Raw genomic sequence first — 8,764 nt, 5'->3', positions numbered from 1 at the left:
CACACACACACACACACACACACACACACACACCAAATATGATCCATCTGTCATTGGATAATAGTTAGTTTTCCATGAGCCGCAGGGATATGCATTTTGAGGCAATGTGCATTGAAGCATATCTGACTTTTTTGTGGTTCCATGCTTTTGAGTTATGCACTACAAATATGACACATGTATTTTAGTGTTCAAGAGAGTGACTCCAGCTAAGCTACACTTATCGGAAGCCCATAATATGCCAAATTCTTTGTTCGGAAAGAAGCATTAATATCTCCAATCCTTGGTTCTTTCTGATTTTGTGTTTATGTTGTTGCAGGTTAATTCGATGGAGTGTGGTGGTGTAAAAGGATTTATGTCCTGGACGGTGGACGGAAACACATCAATGATGACTCAGTACATTATGCTTGAGGTTGTAGGTACATACATGTAATCCAAATGTAGTTAATACGTGTGCTATCATTTTGCAATACAGCACTAGCTCTACAATGTTGATTTGTTTAAAATGTAAATACAGTTTGGATATAAAATCTTTACATGAGTACGACTATTTTGTCAGTTTGTGTAAGTATAAGGGTGCAAAAGAGTTCTACTGATATTTCTATAATCTTCAACTTGTGATTCACTTGCAATATTTAGATGTGCATGCTTGGTTTTAATTCTTTTTTCTTCTAATTTGGATGAAATTATGGTTCTATGGGCAAGTATTTTTCTCTCTTTTCACTAATCAGGGATAATGTCTTTGTTATATGGCTGACTTAAACCTTGAAAGGAACAAAGCTTGCATATGTTAAACTATTCTCGCAACAATATATACTTTGTTTACACGTTTGGACAATGGGTTGAGCTAGGCACCCCGCGCCTCCTGTCTAGTCTCTATCGATTCCGATAGGCACTAGTTGGAAATCCCTTATAGGTGAAAGTTATTAGTGGCACAACCATAGTTTCATATGCCACTTGTAATTACGCAAAATACCAATGACGTGCAAATGGAACCCACTAACTACATCTTATTAGTGGTGTGCCATGTAAAGGACACGCCACTAGTAGCCAGACCAATCTCTTCATAAGTGAAAAAAAAACTGAACCAATTACTATTTGTGTGTGGTGTAACAGGTACGCCTCTAGTAAAAAAAAAAGGTGCAATACAAGATGCCTAGAGACAAATGTACTACATATATACTCAGATCATTACAGGAAACAAGTAATTTGCCATATGTGAATCCCAGACGGCAAAGACCTAAATCCAGACGGCAAAAATTTTGCCGTCAGGAAGCAGACGGCAAACTCAGACGGCAAAGAATACTTTACCATCAGCTTTTCATCGGAAAGACGGCAAAAAATTTGCCGTCAGCCAACTCTGTCTTTGCTGCCAAGCCCAGTAACACCAGCCATCAAAGAAAACCATCTTTGTTGTCAGCTAGACTACGTCTTTGCCATCAGTCTCATATATCCCAGACTGCAAATAATTTTTTATTATTTAAAAAAAATATGAACCAACAGTGCAGGTGCAGAAGCCGTACATGGTCGAAGGCGTACGCAAAATCTTTCATAGTAATTTCGCAACAACCAATATAAGAATCAATGACGAACGAATGGATTTTACATGATAGAACTAGCCCATTTACAGTATATATCCATCACCACTCACTCATCCACGAACAAGCAAACTCTATTTCAACTTCTAAAAAAACTACTCTATTTGACGAATTGGGCAACTGGCCCTTGCAGCGCACACGCCGCCGGGGAGGTCGAGATCTGCGCCGCCAGCGCACAAGGGGCCAGGGAGGTGGATGGCTCAGTTCCCCTGCCATGGCCACAGCCCGTCCATAGACGATGTAGACGAGGCCGTCGAGCGTGAGCACGGAGGAGGGAAGGTCCGCGGCAGGATGGGGGAAGAGGATCCCGCGGCCGCCAGGCCCTGCTCGCCGTGCCGGCGCCCGGCCACGTTCGCCCGTGCTGCGGCCCCGCCGCGCTCCGCCGCGGCCGCCGCAGCCCAGCCACGCTCCGACGCGGCCGCTGCTGCCCTAGCCCGTGCCGCCGCCAAGCCATGCTCCCACGCGCCGGCCGCCGTGCTCCCTGGCGCCAGTCGCCCTCCGCTCCGCTAGCCGTCCAGCCGGTCGCCATCCGCATCGTGGGCATGGGTGGTTGGTGGCTGGTGGCATGTGTGTGCGTGGGTGGTTAGGCTAGTCATAGTGGGAGTAATATAGGTAGTAACATAGATGCCACATAAGCAAAAATGTTGATGTGGCAAATAGTTAATGAGGAGAGAGGCAAATAGAGTAACCTAATATGTTACCATCACATAGTGCTTTCCAATGCAAAATGGGTCTACAAGACAATAATTGAACATGCGTATGTTACTACACATATGACACTTCCCACTATAAGGATGGTAACATAGAGTAGTAACGTCTGCATGTTACTACTCTAAGTTACTCCCACTATGACCAGACTTAGTGGCTGGTGGCATGTGTGTGCATGGGTGGTTGGTGGATGGTGCGTGTGTGAGAGGATAAGGGAGATGGCACGTGGGTGGGTGTGGACGGTGTCCGTGCGTAGCAGGTGGTGTGGTGGGTGGTTGTGCAGGCAGGTGGGTAATGGGTGCTGTGGATCGTGCACATGAGGAGCGGACAGTGTTTTGGATCGCTGCCATGTCATCAATTCGCGTAGTTGATCTGCGTGCTGTGCTTTTTCTTTGCCGTCTTGGATTTTTTTACAGACGGCAAAGTAATTTGCTGTCTTTGTTTTCTTCTACGAACGGCAAAGTGCTCACTTTGCCGTCTGTAAAAAAAAGACTTTGTCGTCTGTGTTTCGGTTTGCAGACGGCAAAGTGAGCTCTTTGCTATCTGTGTTTTTTTTCGCAGACGACAAAGTCTATTTTACCGTTTGTGTTTCTTTGCCGTCTGCTGATGACGACAAACCCTTTCTTTGCCGTCTGCCCGACGAAAAGCTGATGGCAAAGGTGCCCCCTAACGGCAAATTAGTTGTTTCCTGTACCGGATGAGTACTGTGTAGTATTATGGGAAACACTTCCTATCTGTAGGCTGATAGGAAGCTAGCGCCAGACTAGTAGACAGCCGTCGATCCAATTGACATCTGAGGGTTACATATTGGGCTCCATATGTTAAAAAAAACCCTGGCCAGGTACTAAGAGCATCTCCACTCGCCCCCCCCCCCCTCCCGCCCCCCAACATGCCCCGTGGGGCTCTTTTTTTAGCGTCGGCACCGAAAAATCGGCCCAGTTGCGTCCCAGGACCTTATTTGTTACCGGTTTGGGCCGAAACAACAGCCGACAAACCTGACCCGAACCCAAGCCCCCAGGGGCCGCTTGGGGGCACTGGCGGAAGCAAAAAGGCGCGTGAGTCCGCTTTGTCAGCGAGAGACAACACTTTTTCCCGCCGAACCCCTGCTTTTCCCCTCCATTTTCCCTCCACCCCCTGCCATTCTGCCCCTCTTCTCCCGCCATTCTCCTCCCTCTTCCTGCCATCCGGCCGCCATCCCAACTTCCGCCGAAGAAGTATACGGCCCCTCGCGCCGCTGCCGTTGTTGATGCCACCTAGCCGAAGCAGAGGAAGCCGAGGGCGCCACCGGCAAAATTACCGGGCATGTCGAACGCCAACTGGAAGGCGGAGGTTCAGCGCTGGGAGGCTGTCACCACCGACCAGCGCAACAGGCTCAACGCCAAGAGGGCCCGGGACAGGGCGGCGGCGGTGGAGCAGGCAGAGGCGGCTCGCTTGGGGATGATGAATCCACCCGGCGGCCCGCAAGCTACCTGGAGCCAGCAGAGTGTCGAGTCGCCAGCCAGCTTCTCGTTGTTGCTGTAGCCCTGGGGGTGCGCACCGTCTCCTGGCTACACCAACGGCGATGTGGGCGGCGGATTCAACCCCAACATCACCTTTCCGCATGGCCAGCGCGCCTCGTCCTCCAGTCTGAACCTCGACCAGCGCACGCGCTCTCCTGCGTTCGCCGGTGTCCAGTACCCCCTGTACACCTACTCGCTGCCGGCTTGCGCCGCCTCCCCGATGCCGCTTCTGTGCCGTGGCGCCCTCAACTTCTCGCAAGCCTCGTCATCGTAATTCGGCAACCCCGACGCGATTGAAGCCGACATGGACGAGATCATCGCGAGCGGCTCGGCCGCCGCCGCCTCCCCTGGGTTCCAGGCACAAGACGACACAATGGACCTCGACGGCGACAGGGACAACGAGCTTGACTACGGCGAGGAGGAGGAATAGGAGGAAGAGGAGGAGCTGGCACCTGCGTCGGCTAGGAAAGGGAAAAAGAAGAAGCGGGGGGCTAGGTCCGGTGAACCGCACGTCAAGTGGACGTCCGAAGAATATGAGTGCCTCGCCCAAGCATGGAAGACTGTTTGCCTCGACCCGATCACCGGCACGAACCAGAATGCCGACACGTACTGGGAGCACATCAAGTCGGAGTTCGACAAGCACAAGTTGGTCGACCCCAACTTCGCCACCATCCACATGAAGCGCGGCTCGAAGGCCATGTCAAACCATTTGGAGATCATCCAAATGCCCTGCAACAAATGGCATGGGATAGTCGAGGATATCGCGGCTTGCCCGGAAAGCAGCGCCAACGTCGAGGGTCAGGTATGCACCGATGCCAGATCTCGCTTCTTTTTGATGTGTGCGTCACCGACACCTGCTTTTCTGCACAGATGGTTCGGATGTTCGCCATGTATCGCCAGGTCATCAGCACCGAGAAATAGTTCAAGTACCTCCATGTGTTCTCCCGGATCGAGAGGTGCGAGAAGTGGGCGGATGTCCGACGCATCCTCCTCAAGGCCAAGGAGACGTACAAGCCGGACGCGCCCACGTCGGGGACGGCGGATGGGCACCCTGACAGCAACAAACGAGCCAAGACGGTGAAGGACGCCACACCGGCTACAGAGCGACTACACGCATCCATCGAGCAATGCATCGCCGACGCCAAGAACCACGCCGCATAGAGGGCAAAGAAATCCAAGGCGTGATGGTCGGCATTGATGACGTACAACGCCGTCAAGCTGGACCTACTCGGGACCAACATCGCCACGAAGAAGAGGAACACCGACCTAGCATTATTGATGGGGGAGGAGGGAGATGTCGATGATGGACGAGCAGGTCAAGGCATGGTACCTGGCGGAGCACGGCCTCATCTTGAACCAGATGTCGTCGAGGGTCGCGCCAACTCCCATGCCGACCCCCACGCCACCACCAAGCCCGAGTGAAGATGCCTCCACGACGCCCAGCACAGAAGCCGCACCGACGCCAACCAGCCCGAGCACGCCGACTCGCACCAGTCCGACGCCGGCGGAGGACGTCACCGTTTGATTCATTGCCTACCTACGCGTTCTTCCTTTTGAACACCAAAATTTCGAGTATGATTGATCGTCGAACTGTGGGATGGTGATCACCGAACTATGTGGCAGCTGTTGATCGCCGAACTTGTGGCGTTATTTTGGTAGCGGGAAATATCAAATTTGAATTATACACGTCATGGGGCCGAAACCTGGGGGCGTAGCTGGGAACTTGTTCACCCCCAGGGCCAAAAAATTGTCGGCCGAATGGCCAAAAAATTGCCGGCTGGTGCGCTGGGGGAGAACAAGTGGAGATGCTCTAACTACCTGTGACGCCCCCGATTCAATCGTACACTAATCATACACGCAAACGTGTACAATCAAGATCAGGGACTCACGGGAAGATATCACAACACAACTCTAAAAATAAAATAAGTCATACAAGCATCATAATACAAGCCAGGGGCCTCGAGGACCAGAATACAAGTGCTCGATCATAGACGAGTCAGCGGAAGCAACAATATCTGAGTACAGACATAAGTTAAACAAGTTGCCATAAGATGGCTAGCACAAACTGGGATACAGATCGAAAGAGGCGCATGCCTCCTGCCCGGGATCCTCCTAACTACTCCTGGTCGTCGTCAGCAGCCTGCACGTAGTAGTAGGCACCTCCAGTGTAGTAGGAGTCGTCGTCGACGGTGGCGTCTGGCTCCTGGGCTCCGACATCTGGTTGCGACAACCAGGTAGAAGGGAAGGGGGAAAAGGGGGAGAAAAGCAACCGTGAGAACTCATCCAAAGTACTCGCAAGCAAGGAGCTACACTACATATGCATGGGTATATGTGTAAAGAGGCAATATCGGTGGACTGAACTGCAGAATGCCAGAATAAGAGGGGGATAGCTAGTCCTGTCAAAGACTACGCTTCTGACAGCCTCCGTCTTGCAGCATGTAGAAGAGAGTAGATTGAAGTCCTCCAAGTAGCATCGCATAGCATAATCCTACCCGGCGATCCTCCCCTCGTCGCCCTATGGAAAAGTGATCATCGGGTTGTCTGTGGAACTTGTCTGGGTGTGTTTTATTAAGTATCCGGTTCTAGTTGTCATAAGGTCAAGGTACAACTCCGGGTCGTCCTTTTACCGAGGGACACGGCTATTCGAATAGATAAACTTCCCTGCAGGGGTGCACGACATAACCCAACACGCTCGATCCCATTTGGCCGGACACACTTTCCTGGGTCATGCCCGGCCTCGGAAGATCAACACGTCGCAGCCCCACCTAGGCACAACAGAGAGGTCAACACGCCGGTCTAAATCCTATGCGCGCAGGGGTCTGGGCCCATTGCCCATTGCACACCTGCACGTTACGTACGCGGCCGGTGAGCAGACCTAGCAACCTCCATTACAAAGGAAGTTGCATTAACGCAGTCCAACCCGGCGCGCGCCGCTCAGTCGCTGACATCACGAAGGCTTCGGCTAATACCACGACGTCGAGTGCCCATATCTTTCCTGCGTAGTTGGTTAGTGCGTATAGGCCAGTGGCCAGACTCAGATCAAATACCAAGATCTCGTTAAGCGTGTTATTATGAAGTAACCACGGACGCCGACCAAGGCCAGGCCCACCTCTCGCCTAGGTGGTCTCAACCTTCCCTGTCGCTCCGCCACAAAGTAACAGTCGGGGGCCGTCGGGAACCCAGGCCCACCTCTACCGGGATGGAGCCACCTGTCCTTCCAGGCCCCACATTGGAATCACTTGCGGGTACTCAAAGAGCTGACCCGACTTTAGTCACCATCTGTATAGTATGTATATATGTATAGTATATACCCATGATCACCTCCCAAGTGATCACGGCCCAATAGTATAGCAAGGTAGACCGACAAGAATGTAGGGCCAATGATGACAAACTAGCATCCTATACTAAGCATTTAGGACTGTGGGTAAGGTATCAATGACCATAGCAACAATGACAGGCTATGCAACAGAATAGGAGTAACCGAACAGTAACATGATACACTACTCTAATGCAAGCAGTATAGAGAAGAATAGGCGATATTTGGTGATCAAGGGGGGGCTTGCCTGGTTGCTCTGGCAAGAAGGAGGGGTCGTCAACACCGTAGTCGTACTGGGTAGCAGCGGCGTCGGTCTCGGTGTCTAGCGGAAGAAGAGGGGGAAGAAACAATGAATACAATGCAAACAAATGCAAAACGATGCATGACAAAGCAATGTGTGATGCTAGGCGTGCCCTAACGCGGTATGAGGTGATACCGGTGAAGGGGGGGGACATCCGGGAATGTATTCCTGGTGTTTCGCGTTTTTGGACAAATGAACCGGAGGGGGAAAGTTGCGAGTTCGATAGGTTAGGGATGCGTGGCGGATAAACGGGTTGCGTATCCGGATTTTTCTCGTCGTTCTAAGCAACTTTCATGTACAAAGTTTTTCCATCCGAGCTACGGTTTATTTTATATTAATTTTAAAAGATGTAATCATTTTTAGAATTTATTTAATTAATTTAATTCAACATTATCCAAAATAGTGTATGTTGACGTCATCGTGACGTCAGCATGACGTTAGCAGTCAACAGGGCATTGACTGGGTCAAACTGACGTGTGGGTCCTAACTATCATTGACTGTTAACTAACCTAACAGATTAATTAACTAAACTAAGTGATTAGGTTAATCTAATTAGGATTAATTAAATTAATTAATTAATATTTTAATTAGTTTTAATTACTATTTATTAATTTATTTATTTAATTAATTCTTTTTTTGTTCTGGGCATGGTCCCCGTTTACCATAGGCACAAGGGGCTTAGTGGGCGTGCGTGCAGCGGGTTACGGGCGCTGGCGGAGCCAAACGAACCCGGGCGACGGCGGCCCTGGCGGGTGCAGCCACAGTGGGTTCGCAGGCGGTCGCGGTGATGGGAAGGAGGTGGGGAACGATGCTGGGCTCGGGGCGAAGGACGCGGGGCCTCCGAGCGGCGCCGCGGTGCAGTGGCTGGAGCCGGGCGGCGGCGGCACCGCCCGCGGGCAGCAGAAGCAGCACAGGACGGGGCGCATCGAGGCCGCAATGCCAGGCAGAGGTGGGCAGCAGAGGCGGGCAGCAGAGCGCAGAGGCGCGGTGGCTCGGCGAGAGCAGCGGTGGATGGCCGTGGCTGTTGCGGGCGATGGGGACGACGGTGAGCGCGTGCATGTATGTGCGCACGGGGACAGGGGGAGAAGGAGAGGAGTTGGGGTCCTCACGGTCGAGTAGAGACCAGGGGGAGGCGAGGCTCGAGGGAGGCCGTTGAGGAGGAGGACGAGGACGCGTGCGTCGACGGAGTCGAGGCGGCGCGGGGCTCCGGCGATGGCAAGGTCTTCGGGCGACGGTGGTGGCGCACAGCGACCGCGTCAGTGAGGGAGGCGTTGGGCTCATTGCCCCTTCCCGATCCAGATTGGGCCGGGGAAGAGGAGCGAGAGGGGTGGCAAGCCGGAGACGG

Source organism: Triticum dicoccoides, chromosome 7B, assembly GCF_002162155.2.
Source record: "Triticum dicoccoides isolate Atlit2015 ecotype Zavitan chromosome 7B, WEW_v2.0, whole genome shotgun sequence".
In the NCBI taxonomy this organism is placed as follows: domain Eukaryota; kingdom Viridiplantae; phylum Streptophyta; class Magnoliopsida; order Poales; family Poaceae; genus Triticum; species Triticum dicoccoides.
The sequence above is the reverse complement of the archived record's forward strand: the minus strand, read 5'-3'. Positions refer to the sequence as shown.